The sequence below is a fragment of the Bos indicus x Bos taurus genome, chromosome 6, assembly GCF_003369695.1.
Source record: "Bos indicus x Bos taurus breed Angus x Brahman F1 hybrid chromosome 6, Bos_hybrid_MaternalHap_v2.0, whole genome shotgun sequence".
In the NCBI taxonomy this organism is placed as follows: domain Eukaryota; kingdom Metazoa; phylum Chordata; class Mammalia; order Artiodactyla; family Bovidae; genus Bos; species Bos indicus x Bos taurus.
In genome coordinates this window covers 77,002,376-77,021,715 of record NC_040081.1, presented here as the reverse complement: position 1 = coordinate 77,021,715, position 19,340 = coordinate 77,002,376, and the positions used below count along the sequence as shown (strand labels likewise).

Sequence of the window (19,340 nt, the reverse complement as noted above, 5' to 3'; positions counted from 1 at the left end):
ACAAAAGCTATAGTAAGTGCAATTTGGAAATGATCTCAGTTCAGATGTTGTCTTCAATTTATGATGAATACAGTTTGTTGGACATTCCATTAGCTCATTCCTTGTTGATCTGTTAGCATTAGCCCAGGGACGGGGGAGTCTGGTGGGCTGCTGTCTATGGGGTCGCACAGAGTTGGACACGACTGAAGCGACTTAGCAGCAGCAGCAGCAAGGTGGGATAATCTTAAAGATGGGACTAAAAACAGTGCTACCCTTTCTAAGCATTTCCTTTGTCTCTCAGCTGGCAAAGAATCCTCTGGTAATGTGGTAATGTGGGAGACCTGGGTTCAATCCCTGGGTTGGGAATATTCCCTGGAGAAGGGAAAGGCTATCCACCACAGTATTCTGGCCTGGAGAATTCCATGAAGTGTATAGCCCATGGGGTCTCAAAGAGTCGGGGAAACTGAGCAACTTTCACTGTGTCTGTCACTCTTTCTAAATGAATGGTTGGGCTATTCCCCTCCGTATCAATGTTTTCCAAATTGTTTTCTATTAAATTTATTCCTTATCATTATATGGAAGTGAAGTGAAGTAAAGTCGCTCAGTCGTGTCCAACTCTTTGCGACCCCATGGACCATAGCCTGCCAGGCTCCTCGGTCCATGGGATTTTCCAGGCAAGAATACTGGAGTGGGTTGCCATTTCCTTCTCCAGGGGATCTTCCCAATCCAGGGATCGAACCCAGGTCTCCCGCATTGTAGGCAGATGCTTTTACCCTCTGAGCCAGTGGGGAAGTCCATTATATGGAAGTTCATGCCAATTAAAATATATTCAGCTATGTCATCATTAGCTGCTAATGGGAGGGAATTACTGCTACAATATTTATTGATAGAGGTATAATGATAAGAAGCATTTGTTTTCTTTGGATATTTACATATTCCCAGAATAAATATCAAACTTTCCTTTTCAACTACTTATTACTAGATTATCCATAAAATAACAATCCAAAATAGTACTAATTCAGTGTATTTAATCAAGGATGAAATTAAATTGAAATGAAAAAGAACTCTATTAAGAACTTCATTTGTGGAATAATTAATAACATCAAAGATTTCTTCACTCATGGCTGAGAACACTGAGACAATATAACAAAAACTGTTTGTCTACAAAATTCAGTTTCTTCATTCAAATTGACAATGGAGAGTTTACATGATTATATATGCATTACCACCACGTTTTATAAAAATCTAGCCATTCACAATTTTTGGCAACAAAGCCAGCAAACAACTGCTTGCTTCCATTACACTTGTAACAGGCAATTTGAGAAGCTACTCCCCAGGAATTAAATTTTGTAGATAAACATTTTATCTAATTGCATTATTGTTCTCAGAACATTGAAGGCAACACTAAGCCAAACCAAGAAATTCAATTTCTTTATTCTTTTTTCTTAAAGAATTAAATTCTCCTCCACTAACACATTTTAGGACTCAAGAACAAAATGTATATAATGTACGTGAGATGAATTGGAAAGATATGAAAGAAATTTTTATTTATGTGTAAAATTTATAATGTTTTAAAGAAGAAAAACTGTAGTCCCCCTCAACTAAGTATGTTCTAAAGGTATATATGTCGAAGGTTTATATAAAAATACAGGGGAGGAAGTTAAGCACTTGGAATTCATCAATGCTAAAAACACTAGTGTTTCCGATCAGCTTACAGAAGACAATAGCTATCAGTTCTAGCCCTCTAGTTAATGTTTCTTATCTGATGGTTATATCCCACCTTTAATGCAACTCGAACACTTTCAAGAGATGTTGTTCTTAAAAAAAAAAAAGCATGACAATATAGCTATATAGTTCTCTACTTAATATATAATCATATCAAAAGGATCTCTTATTATTCTTAAATTTCCTCAGGTATCTTTACCTAATACTCCATCACTGAGGAAACCTACAGTCCCTCAAATAGAATATTCACTATTTTCTAATGAATACAGTATTTTATAAAGAATATCTGTTCTTTTAGAATGTCCATTCTCTGTTCTCAGAAAGTAAAATCCTTCCCATATGCTAGCAATTTGCAAAGCTTTCCTAAGGCCTTTTATTCAGAATTAATTATGTCCTTTTTCTCATGTTTCTATTATAGTATTTAGGACATTATAATGTAGCTAGTTTTACATGATCCTTTATCCCCTGCTAGAGTTGTGATTTTCTCTGTGTCAGGACAAGGACAGCACAATCCCTATAGACCACACCAGAGGTCTTAAGTATCCCAGATATTAACATAATACCCACTAAATAATTTTTTAAAAACAAATTTAATATTTTAACCTTTATTCCTCTTCAAGATTCACAATGACATTCTTCAGCATTTGAAATATTTTACTTAATGAGGTAGTAGTTACCCAGCATTAAGTAAATGTAACCAAAGATGATGTTTTTAATCAGTCCCCTTTCCTTGTGATTATATAAGTGAAAATTCTGTTTAAAAAAAAAACCTCATATTTACTCTGAAAAAAATTTGAGAAATCATTATGAAGTCTATGTTTCATAATTAAGGAGAGGTACTAATTCAATAAATTTGTATTGACAGAAATTCTGGGAAAAAATGATTAAATGCTATTTTCAATAAGGCTCTATTGTACTAAAAAAGGAGTTATCAATTTATATTTACTCAAGTAAATACTTAAAACAAATTCTAGAATTTTTAAAATTACTTAACTTTTGAAAAATAGTAAGAAAATTAATGATTTGATAATAGTCAAGGTTCCTAGGTTAGTGGATTTCTTCCAAGTACCAAAACTGTTTTTCAAAGTTATACATATTTTTAAGTTTTTTACAACATACTGTATATATCCTTGCCTTTGACAAAGTATATTAAACACACACAAACTAACTTTTCTTCTCAATGACCCAAGATCACTACAGAATTGCAGCATCCTATTTTTTTTTTTTTTTTTAAGAGCAAGAAGGTCCTTTATGGATAATCTAGCACTACCCTCACTAATTGGACAAAGGAGAATACTATAATCCAGAGAGATTATATGATGTGCCCTGAGTCTCATAGCAAGTTAATGGCAAGACCAAGCCTAGAGGGAACAGAACCTGATTCAGAGGTGTTCCTAATGGGAACCACATTTCTAAACTACGTATAATTCAGAGACTCTTAGGTACATATGGAAACTTTACTCTGAGATATAATAGACTGCTACATTTACAAGATTTTTTATGATGACTTTCAATGGCTATTCATGCCTCATACTTGATAAACAGATTAACATTTAGCTTTTAGTATTTCTAAAGTTTTATATGTGGTTTTTTAAAAATTTTCACTTCTTAAGTCTTGAATGCTAAATGACCAAATTTGTTAAAATATATTGTATTTTTTTTTCAGTGAGGATCTTTTCTATGTAAAAAGTGCTTTAGTTAGAATAAAACTAATTTGCTTAATTAGAATACAAGCTAATATTGTACCTAGTGGATAAACAGTTAAACTGCAGTTCCTATGGTTAATTGTTTGGGGATCAATTACTAAAGGAAACAAGACATATCCTAAAGAAAAGTGAAAAATATTATGGAAGGAAATATCATGAAAGCAGCATTTTCCACTTGGATGATAGAATTTTTTCTATTTAAAATCAGAGATAAAGAAAAGCAGGTCTTGAAGTTAGCATTAAAAAATAACAGGTTAACTTAGCACTTGAATATTAAAATCTTTGCATAGCACCAATTTATATAACAACGTCACATAAGATACAAATAAAACAGCAACAGGAAGAAAATAAACTTGGAAATACAAAACAGAAACAATAAAAAAAATAATATATACACTTACCATGACACAACACTACAATCCTTAGGTATTTATACTAAAGAAATGAAAATTTATGCACACACACATACATATGAATTTTTACAGGAATTTTAATTTCACCAAAAACTACGAACAACACAAATATCTTCAACAAGGGAACAGATGGATAAATGAACTGTGAGTCATCTATAGATTGGAATACTGCCAACAATAAAGAACATATGAATTGTTGATATACTCAAAAACAAGGATGAATCTCAAAGGCATTATGATGTGTGAAAGAAGTCAGTTTCAAAAGGCTGCTTATTGTATGATTCATTTATATGGTATTCTAAAAAACCTAAAAATGTAGGAATGAAGAACATAATAGTGGTTGCTATAGATTAGAGACACAGGCAGAAAATGACTAAAAATGGGCAGCAAGGAGAAACTTTTAGGTGCTATAACTATTTTGTATCCTACTTATAGTGATAAAAACATAGTTCTATACAAGTCTTAAATCTCAGAATAGAATGTAGAAAACAAAACAAATACTATAAGCATAGATACATAGTCAGATATATAGACAGATATAAAGACAGACAAATAACAGTCACAGTTTCATGGGTGTACACATTTGATAAAATTCCTCCAGTATTTTCAAATTACTTCATAATTTGAAATACATGTACTTAGGAAAACATTTTAAATGTATATACTCAATTTAAAAATTATTTAAAAATCCCTCTCCTGCAAAAAATAAATAAAAATCGTCAGTAGTAAACTATTTTTAGTTTTTCACTATGGCACAAAACAAAAATTCCATTCCTTCCAACTTATAAATATTCATATTATAGAGCAGTCCTCTCTATACTCCACATAATATCTCTAATTCAGGCAGAAATGACCAGTCTTTTTTGAACCACCACAATATTTTCAACGCCATAAATTATGCAGGCAGTGTAGGGGATTGTGTGACTTGAGGCAGGAGAACTATCTGGGAAATATTTGCAATATCCCATGTAAGGGATAAAAAAGATTTAGTGTAAGGTGACAACACTGGGGACTGAGTGACAGTACTGCATTTAAGACTCTGTATTTAAAGGGTAAAACTGACAAGTCTTAGTGACTGGTTGTATTTGATTAGTGAGAGTTGAAGTCTCAGTGGGACAAATCTCAATATTCTATACATTCTATAAATCACATGATTTATATATAATTCTTTTGAATGCACAAATTTTTTAAATTTTGTTTCTCATTTTTTACTTTGGTTTAGGTATTCAGCACTGTTCTGAAATATGAATGTTTCAGGTTTAGGGTGATGAGTGTGTTAAGTAGTAAGTGACATGCATATATAGAAACATAGAAATTGAAATTAGTAACAATAATAAAAGAAAAGATACTTTTAGTTGAAAATGATTTTATGCCTTACATAGATTTTGATTTTAGTACAACATTCCCTAAATGGCAATCTTTAATCAGACATTTAAAATATAACATCTGAAAATGATTAAAGGGAGAAGGTATTTCAATAAATTGACTTTCTGTAAGGAAATTTTAATATACATCAAAAGTTTTAAAGAGAGTCATAAATTAAATCAAATAATTCCACCACTAAAAATCTATTCAAAAAATAATCACTATGTATCAAAGGATTTATACATGTTTATCTGTCATATTTATGATGAATAAAATATAGTATAATGACAGTAAGAAAGTCCTTGCCCATTTATGAGGCTATGAATATGCTTATCTATTTAAATAAATAAATATATATGTGTATATTTATCTATTTAAAAGGATAAGAATTAACACTAAAGCATTAACTATGGCTTTCTCTGAATGTGAGGCTATAGATAATTATAAGCTTTCTTTGCAATATTTCTAAATTGTCTATAATAATTATACACTGATTTTATAATACAAAATCTAGTAAACATATTAAATAATTAAATTTTTAAATTCTGATATTATAAAACAAAACTTTGAATATGTTGTGAGAAAAGCAAAAATACTGTTCCAAAGATATCTAGTAATTGGTTATAACTTTTTTAACTTCATAAAGCTCTAGTTATAACCAAGTTATATTTTTGTTTTGGTCAAATAGGTATAATTGCTGTTTTTGTATATACTCCATTTGCTATCCCTGCTTCATTGCCCATTTTGTCGTTTAAATGGTGGCTGACAACTTTTGCCTTGCAAAACTGACTGGCAGCTATCATTCCAATGCCAGACTTATCTTTATGCAAATTTCCAAAGGTCACCATTTATGCATGTAAATTCTGAAGGGTACTAACTATACAGCTGACAGATTCTGACAGCCACTATATCTCCAAGAATGGAATAAGTAAGGATGACTGTCTGAATAATTAATGTGTTTTTACTCTGCCCATGGCCAGTTTATACATCTTACACTTTCTGACTGTGGTTTTGAAATTAAAAAATGTACTTTCAGAGCATACAAAAACATTTTTTTCTTAATTTCTATAAACAAGTGGGTAAATAATTTGAGACAATTAATGAAATGACCTTCAGTTAAAAGTGTTCTATTTTCAGAGATCATTCCTACCTAGATATAAAAATTAACATCTAGCTTTGGAAATAATTTCTGTAAAAAAACAAACTCTATTATTCCTATGAAGATAATTGTTTTTCTATAAGAAACATACAGGGTTCTCTAGAACCCTGCTCCCTAAAGCTCAGTAAATGGTGCCACCATCCATGGAGACATCAGTTTCAAGCTTCTTGAGATTTGTCCCACTGAGATTTCAACTCTCACTAATCAAATATAATCAGTCACTATTACTTGTCAATTTTCTTTAAATACAGAGTCTCAAATGCATTATTACTACTCAATCCCCAGTGTTGTCACCTTAAATCAAATCTTTATTATCTCTTACATGAGATATTGCAAATATTTCCCAGATAATTCTCCTGCCTCAAGTCAGACAATCCCCCACACTGCATGCCTCCAGAATTAATTTTCTAATATTCAAAGTCATGAGCAAGGCCAGTGTAACAATATAAAAGACACATTAAAGTAAAAATTAAAAGAATGCTATAAAGAGGAAATATTTCAAATATATTGACTAATAGGATGAGACAATAAACAGAATTGTGTGTAATGTGGTATTATATGATCTGGAGAAAAAGAAAGCAAGAGAGGAGGGTGGGGTATGCCCCCAGACAGTTTCAATATTAAATAGGTTGTTCAAGGAAGGCTGCCATGAGAAGAGGGTATCTGAAGCCTAGGAAATAAGCCATGGGATATCTTGGGATAAGGCTCCTTGGTAGAGAGGGCTCCTGTGGTCAGTGAATGAAAATGGTGTCAGGGCAGTTGGAGTTTAGATAAGGTTGAAGGTAGAGCAAGAAAGACTGAGTGTTGTAGAGAGAAAACAGTGAGGCAAGAAAAACAGGAGACTGCTGCAATTCTCCAGTCAAGTGGATTGTGATTGGATGAAGGTAGTAGCAAAAGAGGTACTCAGTAGCCCAACAAAAGATGCTGATGGATATGCAATGCAATTGAAAGAAAATTCAAGAGTCACTCTTAGCATCTGTGCCTAAGGAATTGGAAGAATGGAACCATTAACCAAAACTTGTGTGATCATCATGGTTCTGAATTACTTGTATTATTTTGAAAAATGTGATTTGATTCTTTGTGACTGAATTGATACTAAGAAGTCATTTACGGTGGAAAATATACTCCAATAAATCTTTCGTACAAGATTCAAAAAATTATAGTTAATTTTAAAAAAAACATGAGTGTCCAGAAGTGTTTAAATATACCTAGCTCTACTCTAAATGATATGTGGTAGATGATGTTGTTAACTCCATATTTCTAATAAAGAAACTGAAGCAGAGAGAAGATAAGTAACACCTTGAAGGTCATATATAGAATCCTTCTTCAAAACTTAATCAGCATCTTCTTCAGTCAGCTTCCTCTCGGGTTATTGTTTGTTTTGTTGTATTTCATTACTAAAGAAGAATCTAGAGATTCCCAGGAATGATACTGGCAGGAGGGAATGACTACAAACAGGCACAAGAGAACCTGTGGTGAAGGATATAGTCTACATCTGGATTTTGGTGGTACATTCTAACACAATTTTCTGCATCAAAATATAATTGTACATTAAAAAGAATATGTTTAATATACATAATTATGTATCAATAAATATGAATTTAACAAGCAATCTAGCAAATATCATAAACTGATTGATATTGGAAAAACAGGTTTTGTCCAAAGGCAAAACAAATCTCTCATACTACATAATTTGTTCTACAATTACTTTTTTTTTCTGGTTAAAGCAATGTTTCTCATGTAATTTTCTAAGAATATTTAGTGATAAAGTAACATAATTTTATTTGTTGCCATGTAATTTATCTTGTGTGATTTCAACCATCTTTACCACAGCAGGAAGAACTATGGTTTCTCCAATGATTTCATTCCTTCCCTGCAGGAAATCTCAAATACAACTTCCAAACATTTATCATAAATTTAGTGAAAATTTGTAAATGGCTAGATTGAGCATGACTTCAAACATTGCTGAAAAACCCAGAAAGGGGTGCAGTTGTGTTCCAGATATTATTAAAATCTTGGTATTAATGATGCTGTGTACTGTCACTAACCTATACCTCAAGACAAATACGCTTTTAGGCCAAGTTTAATCACATATAAGAGATTATGTTGTTTTTGATACCCTGAATAAATTTATGGTGATTATCAATGCTTATAATGAATCTGAAAATATATTTTAATAAAAATAGAGAAAATGCCAGCTATACCATTTGTTGTTAATTTATGCATGGGATTAATCAAATAACCTTTATAAGTTTAACTCAAATTTCCCTGATGGCTCTGATGGTAAAGAATCACCTGCAATGCAGGAGACTCCGGTTCTATTTCTGGGTCAGGAAGAGCCACTAGAAAAGGGATAGGCTACCCAGTCCAGTATTCTTGGGCTTCCCTTGTAGCTCACCTGGTAAAGAATTCATTTACAATGTGGGAGACCTGGGTTTGATCCATGGGTTGGGATGATCCCCTAGAGAAGGGAAAGTCTACCCACTCCAATATTCTTGCCTGGAGAATTCCGCAGACTCTATAGCCCATGGAGTCGCAAGGGGTTGGACATGACTGAGTGACTCTCACTTTTACTTTTGTAAAGACTATTGTCTAAATATGAGAATCAGTCTACTTGAAAATAGACAATGATTCTACTTAACACACTTATCAAAACACTTGTAACAGCAGTATACTAAAATACTCTTAAAAATACAACTGCCATCAAAATCCAATGAGATGCCACTTGACATCCATTAGAATGGCTGTAATCAAAATGACAATAAAAACTTTTGGCAAGAATATGATGAAATTAGAACATACATAATTTTGGTGGGAATGTAAAATCCTTCCAATTGCTTTGGAAAGCAATTTGGAAGTTCCTCAAAAGGTGAAACATACAGTTACCATTCCACCCCACCTATCCACCCAAGAGAAAGTAATACATGCTGCTGCTACTGCTGCTAAGTCACTTCAGTCGTGTCCGATTATGTCTATGCAAAAACTCGGACATATATGTTCATAGCATCATTATTGATAATAGCCAGAAAGTGTTAATGAACCCAAGGTCCGTCAACTGATAAATGGATAAACAAAATGTGATTTCATTACTATTATCCATGCATAAAATAATTGTCCTAATTTACACAAGACTTGAAACTTGAAAACATTATGTTAAGTGAAAAGAGCAGATACAAAAATATTGTATGCTTCCCTTTATTTGGTAAATCCATAGAAGCAGAAGATATGTTAATGGCTTCCTGCAGATGAGATGAGAGAAGAATGGGAGTAACTGCTTATGGGTACAATGTTTCTTTTAGGAATGAGAAACTTTTTCTAGATTAGATAGCGGTGACAGGTACACAACTCTGCAAATACACTAAAAATCACAGAATTATACACTTTAAAAGGATGAACCTATGGTATATGTATTATAGGTCAATTAAAAAACCAGGAAGCAAATACTGTCTACTATTTAATACTGTAAAAATTTCAAAACTTTTCCAGAAATTTCATATTTTGGGGGCCAGTAGCAATCATGATATTAAATATTATAAGGTTTTTGCTGTTTCTTATATTTCTTAACGAAAATAGGCATCAGGAGAGATTCTGAAAATTTTTCCTCACAACCTTATGGATACTTAAGCACTCTAGAGACAGCTAAGATGGAAAATTAAGCTTTCGTCTGGTAAACACGATATATTATATGAGCTGCTCCAAATCTACTTTTCCAGACTCATCTCTTAACATAGTACTGCCACATGTGTAATCCCTCAGTCCTTCAATGGCCATCCCTTTCTCCTTTATGCACCCCTTCAAAAGGTATTGTGTTGATCTGGAATGCATGGTCTCCCACATGGCCTCCCTTTCTCTGTATCAGCAACCCCTCTCAGTGAATTTCACAGCATGCATGAAGGTTTTAAGGGCCTCCAGCAAAAGTAAGCTCTCCCATGTCTGTGTCCTTAGCAGTTTGCTACTGATGCTTTTAAAATATATATAATCACTTCTATAGACCTTCATGTCTTTCTCATTAGCCTTAATTTCTCTATAGCAAGCACATCTAAGTTTATCTTGGATTAATTTTTTAAAAAATGATTCAGACTGTTTTAAAATTTATTTCTTTCACTAAGTGCTGGAAAAACCACTTTACTCAAGTCAATAAAAGAACTTCTGTGAAATTTATATGTCAATGTATAGATAAGCTAGTAGATTAAATCATATCTATTCTGGAAAAGAGGGATAATGTTATTTGCTTGCATTTGTAAAGGAACGGGCAGAAGAGAACAGTGACAAAGAAACTGAAACAAAATATCTATAAGAAACAAAATCAATGGGAAAATTTATATCTACAAAGGTGAGTGCGATACTTTTATAGTCTTAGGTCACTCAATATTCTTCTTAGACTAAAAAGCAAAATACAGAATCTTTGAAGACAGGCTTATAATGATTTATAATACATACCAATTATATCCTCAATTCAAAATTAGATTAATATGATTTTATAAAGAAAATAAAGTTAATATTTCTACTTTCAAGCTGCATGTTTATAATAGTGTACATTTTAGAAATTTCAAAATCACTTTAAGGAGTTTAACTTTAGTAACTTCAAGAAGAAAGGATATTCCAATTTTACCATTGATTATTTTGTCTTCAAATGATTTGCTGCAAAACAAACTACATGTACTGGCCTACTGTCATACACCTTAAAGGCTCTTATGTTCAACTGCATACATATATTTATGATAAATAAAAACATTACTTTTGAAAAGAATGTGCTTTACATTAAATAGTCTGATCTATAAGATCCATACATTTTATTTCCTAATATACATTTTCACCATCATGGATAGGTAATTGAGAGCAAATAGAACGAATTAAGCAAAAGTGACTTTCATGAATTGTCATATACATGTACTAATTTTTTAAAAAAATCTGTATAGTTATCCAATATTACATAGGAGTGTAAGATAGCCATATGCTTTTCAAAAGTAGAACACTGCTGAAATTATTTTTAGCAGCCCATTAGTGTTCAAATATTTAGAGTATAATTCTTCACAACAACAAGTACTTTGTAGTATATTATTTACATATTTGTTCACAAGCAGTCAATTTATTTTCCAAAACTATGTAAAATTGCATTTCAGTAGCCCATCAAACAATATGTTCAACTTTCAGTGAAACACATAAAAGCATATTCTAACTTGAATATAGTAAATATACTTTGAAATTACTAACAATCATGATTGGCAGCAATAATCTAATAATTACCTTAATTTGCGCTTCAGTTGCTAAAACTCCATGTTTTTTTTCCTCCGATTTACTGAACACTTAAACATTTCTGTAAAAAAAAAATTAATTAGATGATGAGAAAAAATATACACTTTATAGTTATAGGTGTAGGACTATTTGAGTAGACATGTATTTCTTATCGTTTGTCAAATGTATTTCTCCAACAAAGGTTAGGGTATAGCAGCTAGTCACAAAGTCATGTCAAGCCCTCCAGGCTTCTCTGTCCAGAGAAGCAGAACCACATATAAAAACAAAATTCAATTCACATGTGATTTATCTTCCTTTACCATCTAATTTACTATAATGTTCAGTGGGAAAAGTGAATGAATTTGATAGGTATGGAGCTTAAATATTTTCCTAATTAAATGAACACACAGGGTTTTAAAATAAATTTTGAGATTTCCAAGAAACTTTCTTACTTCTTGCCATAGGGACTTTTAGCTAAGATCCTGGGATATGTTTAATCACATTTATTACTAGAACTATTGTGAGAAAATACTGGAGGAAGGCCTTAGTATATCTTGCTACTCTATCATACATATACACACAAGCCCCCAAAATATACATGCTCTGTGTATTTATGAATAAATAGATAGTGTTTAGGGGCTTCCCAGGTGGTGCTGGTGGTGGTGGTGCTGCTGCTGCTGCTAAGTCCCTTCAGTCCTGTCCAACTCTGTGTGACCACATAGACGACAGCCCACCAGGCTCCCCCGTCTCTGGGATTCTCCAGGTGGTGCTAGTGGTAAAGAACTCACCTGTCAATGCAGAAGACATAACAGATGAGGGTTTGATCCCTGGGTTGGGAAGAAGGAAGAAGTGCAGGGCAATCTACTCCACTATTCTTGCCTGGAGAATCCCACAGAGAGAGGAGCCTATGGGCTACAGTTCATAGGGTTGCAAAGAGTAGGACATGACTGAATTGACTTAGCACAGCACAGCACACACAGAATGTGATTATAATAATTCAGAGAAATTCAGGCTTTAAGAATATTATGAAGTAATAAACAATAACATTAAAGTTTCCTTAAATGGCAAATTTTAGTCTTTATTTTCTCTAAATTACTATAGTTTCTCCTATTTATCTTATTATTAAAGTACTATCAATGTCAGACATTTTATCAAAAAAGAAATAATATAAACACACACACACATAAATTTTTAAAAGGAATAATGTCCTCCAAGGTTATTTTCTTTCGTATTTCAGTGTTTTCACTGTCATGCAACAAGTTTAATTTCTGAACTTTACAGTGAGTCCATTTAATGCTTTATACAAGCATCACCTATATCAATTATTACAATATTTGGTATTCTTTATGCTGTTAGTATTGTGCTATTAGCAGAGGTTAAGTAATCATGTACATGCCAAAACAATGACAAAATCTATTATCTATTCTAGTATCTTGTCCCTCAAATGGATTAAGAATTAGTTATAGGCAGAAAGCCATTAGCATAAAATAAAAATTGAGTTTTTATTTACAGACATTATTGATTACCATCAGATATATATGAAAAAAGCCAGTGGAAAATAGTCACTAATAGAAGCACTATATTTTATTTCAGGATTTAAAAACATTAAAGCAATGGGACTGGCTGTTTTCTTCAATTAACATCAACTCATGTTAGGCATGAGCAACAAGGAGTGGCCTAGCTGAAAAGGATTGCAAGCTGATCTTTAAAACCCATCCCAGACACACCCAGGAGAGCTCACAGATAATGCTGCAAAAAAAAAAAAAAAAAAAACCCACAGAGACTTTTCCAACTATTGAATTTGGGCCTGAGGCACACAGTAGATACAAACTACCGGTGCTTCCTCAAGTAACCTTAGGCAGCTAAGAGCCCATTGAAGTGAAGTTGCTCAGTCATGTCCGACTCTTTGCGACCCCATGGACTGTAGCCTACCAGGCTCCTTTTTATATACATACATACATCTGATTATAACAGACTGAATTTTGAGAAGACTTACACAACAGAAAGTGAAAAGTGAAGTCGCTCAGTTGTGTTCGACTCTTAGCCTACCACGCTCCTCCATCCATGGGACTTTCCAGGCAAGAGTACTAGAGTGGGTTGCCATTTCCTTCTCCAGGGGATCTTCTCAACTCAGGGATAGAACCCTGGTCTCCCGCATTGCAGGCAGACGCTTTAACCTCTGAGCTACCAGGGAAGCTTGCCAACTGTCAGTCAGTCATACATATACCCATTTGCACTCCCTTTCCTGACTGGTGATGGGTACAAGTCCCGTTTTACACAGTGCACAACCGAGAAAATGAGATTGAAGTATGAAAAAGGAAGCCAAGAGAGATCTTTATGACTCCTTCAGGGTTGGACTGCTCCCATGTCTTGGCAGGGTCTCTTGAACAAAAGTTCTGTCTGCTTGAGCTGCAACTGAGCTGTAACTTCTCTGTTGGTTTAAACCCTTTAGTCCATCATTTGAAATCTTTGCTGTAATAAGACAAAAACCAAAGGAGCAAAACAAACAGACCTGACAAAGGGACTAGAAAAGCAAACAGAGATACCACACCAAATAACACTGTTCTATCAGTATAGAGCAATAAGGCTGAATTTCTTTCTAATTAGTAAACATGTCTAAAAGGGATTTTTAAAAGAAGAGTTGCTAGAATTATTTTTGATCAAAGTGATTACTTTGAAGGAAAACACTCACAGGAGGATATAACAGTTCAATGTATTTATACTGACATGTTTTCACTACTGTTCAAAATTTATACAAATACAATTAACTGAGTATCACTGCAATATTTCATTGCCCTTTCACATTTAATAAAGTATCTACTCATGACTTCCATAAACTTTCCTTTGTCTTTCCCTTTTGACTTTTAGGGTTATATACTAATTCTGAAAGTAATCTTTTCTTGGTTAAGTGGTAAAAATACCTTCTATTTGTGGCCTGTCGTTTCACTAATTTTAATAATATTTTCTGATGAACATCAAATTCCTATTTTAATGCTATCAAATTTGCAAAATATTTACTTTAAAAATATACTTTTGGAGTCAGTTCTATTTGTTTTGGGGTCTTTCTTTTCTGTCAAAAGAAGGTATATTTTTAAATTAAATATTTTGCAAATATGATAGCATTAAAATAGGAATTCTATAGTGTTCACCAGAAAACATTATTAAAAATGAAAACTTTCCCTATCCAAAAATAAAAGTTATATAAAAACTAATTCATGATCAATTATTGAAACTGAATGTCAGTTGTAAGAGTTAGTTAGATGAAGTACTTTGGATATGCATACTGCTGCTGCTGCTACTAAGTCGCTTCAGTCGTGTCCAACTCTGTGCGACCACATAGACGGCAGCCCACCAGGCTCCCCCGTCCCTGGGATTCTCCAGGCAAGAACACTGGAGTGGGTTGCCATTTCCTTCTCCAATGCATGAAAGTGAAAAGTGAAAGTGAAGTCGCTCAGTCGTGTCCGACTCTTCACGACCCTATGGACTGAAGCCTACCAGGCTTCTCTGTCCATGGGGTTTTCCAGGCAAGAGTACTGGAGTGGGGTGCCATTGCCTTCTCTGATATGAATACTAGAGTGCTTAAATTAAAAAATAAAGTTAAATTAGACCCTGCTCTTGATAAAATGTAAATAAACACATATATATCAAATTGGAAAATAACATAACAATAAAGTTTGAGTCTCTAATTTAAAAAAACCCAAGATAAAGACATGAAAGTTAAAGATAAATCTTCTGATCCTGAGATAGCAAGTTTAAAAAATAGACTAGCTTCTTTCGTTTCTCCCTTTTTTCCTTCCTTTCTTCCAAACGCAATTAAGTTATTTACCCTGTGTCAAGGCACTGATCTAGGTACTATGGATTCAGAAATGAACCAAACAGACAAAAATATCACTTACAGAGTTTAGACTTGGTTCTCAATGGGAACTAAGAACAAAATGAGAAAAAGAGAGGAAGGGGAAGAGAGTAAGTTTGACTTTATATTCTTAAGACATTTTGAAAATATTTTTAAACTTTAAACATTATTTTCTGAACAATTAATATTCTCAGTGAACTTAAAAATATTTAAATACTGTAAAATTTTATATTCTGCTTAATCTTTAGAAAAATTTTCTGAGGTTGGTATAAATGTTATCTTCTTTATTTTACAAATAAATATTCTGAGACACTGAATGGTAAAATTAGAATTTGATCACAAATATTCCAGATTCAGAGTCTAAACCCTCAAGCTGCTCAAATAGCATTAATACTGATTATTACTGTCCATATATGTTAAGAGCACATTTACAATGGAAGACAGAAAACAAGCTTCCTTAAGTGAATTTTTCAGGAAATAGTCATCTCAGAATTTCCTAGGATTCATGACTATTAGAAGATACCTTCATATTCTGATACTTAAATGAGATTCCCCAGGAAATCTCAGTAAAAATCAGTCTGGAATTAAGATGAAATAACATTTTTTTATAATGCCACCATATCCTTGTGTGGCATTAATTCAAAAGTATTTGACAACTCCTGCTCAACTGCCCAGGAAAGGTTCATGAAGTGATAAAGAAGTGACATGCACAAACATATAATTAAAAGATCATTTTAATGTCAATTAATAGATGATCTGCAGCCTAACAGGACAGATATTTTTAAAAGATTAATGAGAACTTAGATTCATATAAAAATACAATGAATCAAATTATCATAAGGCAAATTTTTATCTATGAGTTAGAGCTCAATTCATTTTTAAATTAAATAAATAAACACTGGGTACCACAATTTATTATCTTACTGTAAAAGGAAGTGTATAGTCTTCATATCTATCACTTCAAATTGTTTGAAAGTTAAGAAAATAAAAGATAAAGCTTTATAAATAGATACAGTAACAACACTATTGACATTCTACCTCTATAAGATCATATTATTCAAATCATTTTTTCAACTACCATCTTTCATCTCTCAATCTACTAGTCTATGAGTTATCTTCAAATATTTTCTACTTTAAGTCCTTATGGATGAGTGTTACTATGCACCACTATATTATTCTCTCTGTGCAGTCTTTAGATTTGTTTTTCACCTCTGTTTCCAGTATCATAATCATCCCAGCCATGTGAAGCAGGCAGAGACAAAAAAAAAAAAAAAAATTCCTATTTTACAGATTAGAAAAGGCAACTCATAAAGATTATCATGGCTATCAAGTAAAAGTGCCAAAATAGGAATCCAAAGCAGTGGACACTTAGTTTGGCCACCTGTTATTACATATTGTTACCACTGGCCCCTCCTGTCATACTGCAATAGGCCTTGATATTCTTGGATTACCATCTATTCCTCTCTTAAATCTATCTGCCAGAATAATCTAAGGTCTCATTTTCCTCAATAATCCAAAAATGTCCCTATTATTTTCCATAGAGTCTTTTTGACACTGTCTATACCATTAAATAGAATTTTCCCATCAGCCAGCTTGGGTTGCTGGCTGGCTGGCTCCTCAGACAGAATGCAGCTAAGATAGAGTACCTTGTTAATGTAAACCCCATGAATTTAGCCTGAATACTTCGGGTACAAACACATCTCTAAACATGGTGCATTTGAAACTGACAGTACAAACTTTAGTTCTAAATGCACCATATTTTTCACACATGATAGTTTAAGGACTCACGAATGTATGCCATTGTCAAAAGGAGAAATCCTAGGTGGTGCTAGTAGTAAAGAACCCACCTGCCAATGCAGGAGACATAAGAGACATGGGTTCCATCCCTGGGTGAGGAAGATCCCCTGACACAGGAAATGGCAACCCACTCCAGTGTTCTTGCCTGGAGAACGCCATGGACAGAGGAGCCTGGTGGGCTACTATACATAGGGTCACACCGAGTCAGACCCAACTGAAGTGACTTAGCGCATATAAAGGAGAGTGTCTTAAGGCAGACTTCTAAATCAATTATAAAACTAGACAACACTGTCAAAAATTAGCTATTTCAGGAGCATGGAAAGTGACTAGTTATACAACAGATTAAGTGCTTAAGCCAGAAAAACTATTCTACTTTTGGTAAGAACAGTAGGGATGCTGTGGCATTTATATCTGGGAATTTTACCATCTCTTTCCTAATTTAAAAGAACAGAAAAGTATACAAAGTCATTTGTCAAACCAAAACAAAATTAAAATCAAAATCAAAAAGAAAGAAGTTTGGAAAATCCCTGATATTTGGAAATTTTAAAAATTTTTCTAAATATCCAGTGCATCAAAGAATAAATCACAAGAGAAATTTAAAAATATTTTCAACTATGAAAAACTAAAACACGACATGACAAAGTTTATGGATTGCAGCTAAAGTACTGCTTAAAAGCAAATATATAGTTTTAAACACCTATATTACAAAAGAAGTTTCCAAACCAATAACTAAGCTGACAAGAAGAGCAAACTAAATGCAAAGTTAACAAAAATGAGAGAATAATAAAGGAAAGAAGGGATAATGTTGACCAAACACCAACGTTAAGATGAACACACTCCCACTAATTATATATTTTATGTTACAAAAAAATCCATGTCTTTTAAGACCTAAAGTGTCTTCAATTTTAATAAATTAGAATAAATTAGTCATAAACTTCTTCCCCATCAATAAAAATATAACATATTTTTTGGAACAGTCAACAGACCTACAAAGGGTATAAATTATATACAGTATATGACAACTCTTAGTTTATTAGGGGAAAAGTACACAGATAATGCAAAATAGACAATAATCTTCAAAGATCAATATATTATCCAACACTTTAACTGGTCAAATACTGAATTTCTCACATTTTCTTTAGATTAATAAAAAGTAAAGTATAACTAAAACAAGACAAGGGAAGAAATATTATGGTGAAAAATACATTGGTTGCCTACATATAAAGAATCAGATCAGATCAGTCGCTCAGTCATGTCCGACTCTTTGCGACCCCATGAATCGCAGCACGCCAGGCCTCCCTGTCCCTCACCAACTCCCAGAGTTCACTCAGACTCACATCCATCGAGTCAGTGATGCCATGCAGCCATCTCATCCTCTGTCATCCCCTTCTCCTCCTGCCCCCAATCCCTCCCAGCATCAGAGTCTTTTCCAATGAGTCAACTCTTCGCATGAGGTGGCCAAAGTACTGGAGTTACAGCTTTAGCATCATTGCTTCCAAAGAAATCCCAGGGCTGATCTCCTTCAAAATGGACTGGTTGGATCTCCTTGCAGTCCAAAGGACTCTCAAGAGTCTTCACCAATACCACAGTTCAAAAGCATTAATTCTTCGGCACTCAGCCTTCTTCACAGTCCAACTCTCACATCCATACATGACCACAGGAAAAACCATAGCCTTGACTAGACGAACCTTTGTTGGCAAAGTAATGTCTCTGCTTTTGAATATGCTATCTAGGTTGGTCATAACTTTCCTTCCAAGCGTCTTTTAATTTCATGGCTGCAGTCACCATCTGCAGTGATTTTGGAGCCCAGAAAAATAAAGTCTGACACTGTTTCCACTGTTTCTCTATCTATTTCCCATGAAGTGGTGGGACCGGATGCCATGATCTTCATTTTCTGAATGTTGAGCTTTAAGCCAACTTTTTCACTCTCCACTTTCACTTTCATCAAGAGGCTTTTGAGTTCCTCTTCACTTTCTGCCATAAGGGTTGTGTCATCTGCATATCTGAGGTTATTGATATTTCTCCCAGCAATCTTGATTCCAGCTTGTGTTTCTTCCAGTCCAGCATTTCTCATGATGTACTCTGTAATAAGTTAAATAAACAGGGTG

General features: G+C 33.5%; 1 protein-coding gene across 23 annotated transcripts in view; it reads right to left on the bottom strand.

The window, feature by feature from the left end:
* ADGRL3 (adhesion G protein-coupled receptor L3) overlaps nt 1-19,340 on the bottom strand; it is a 945,175-nt gene that overhangs the window by 716,253 nt on the left and 209,582 nt on the right. For all 23 annotated transcript variants that reach the window (XM_027544604.1, XM_027544589.1, XM_027544593.1 and 20 more), the window contains exon 2: nt 11,595-11,664. The gene's annotated coding sequence lies outside the window, so the exon portion shown is untranslated. The remainder of the gene's footprint in view (nt 1-11,594; nt 11,665-19,340) is intronic.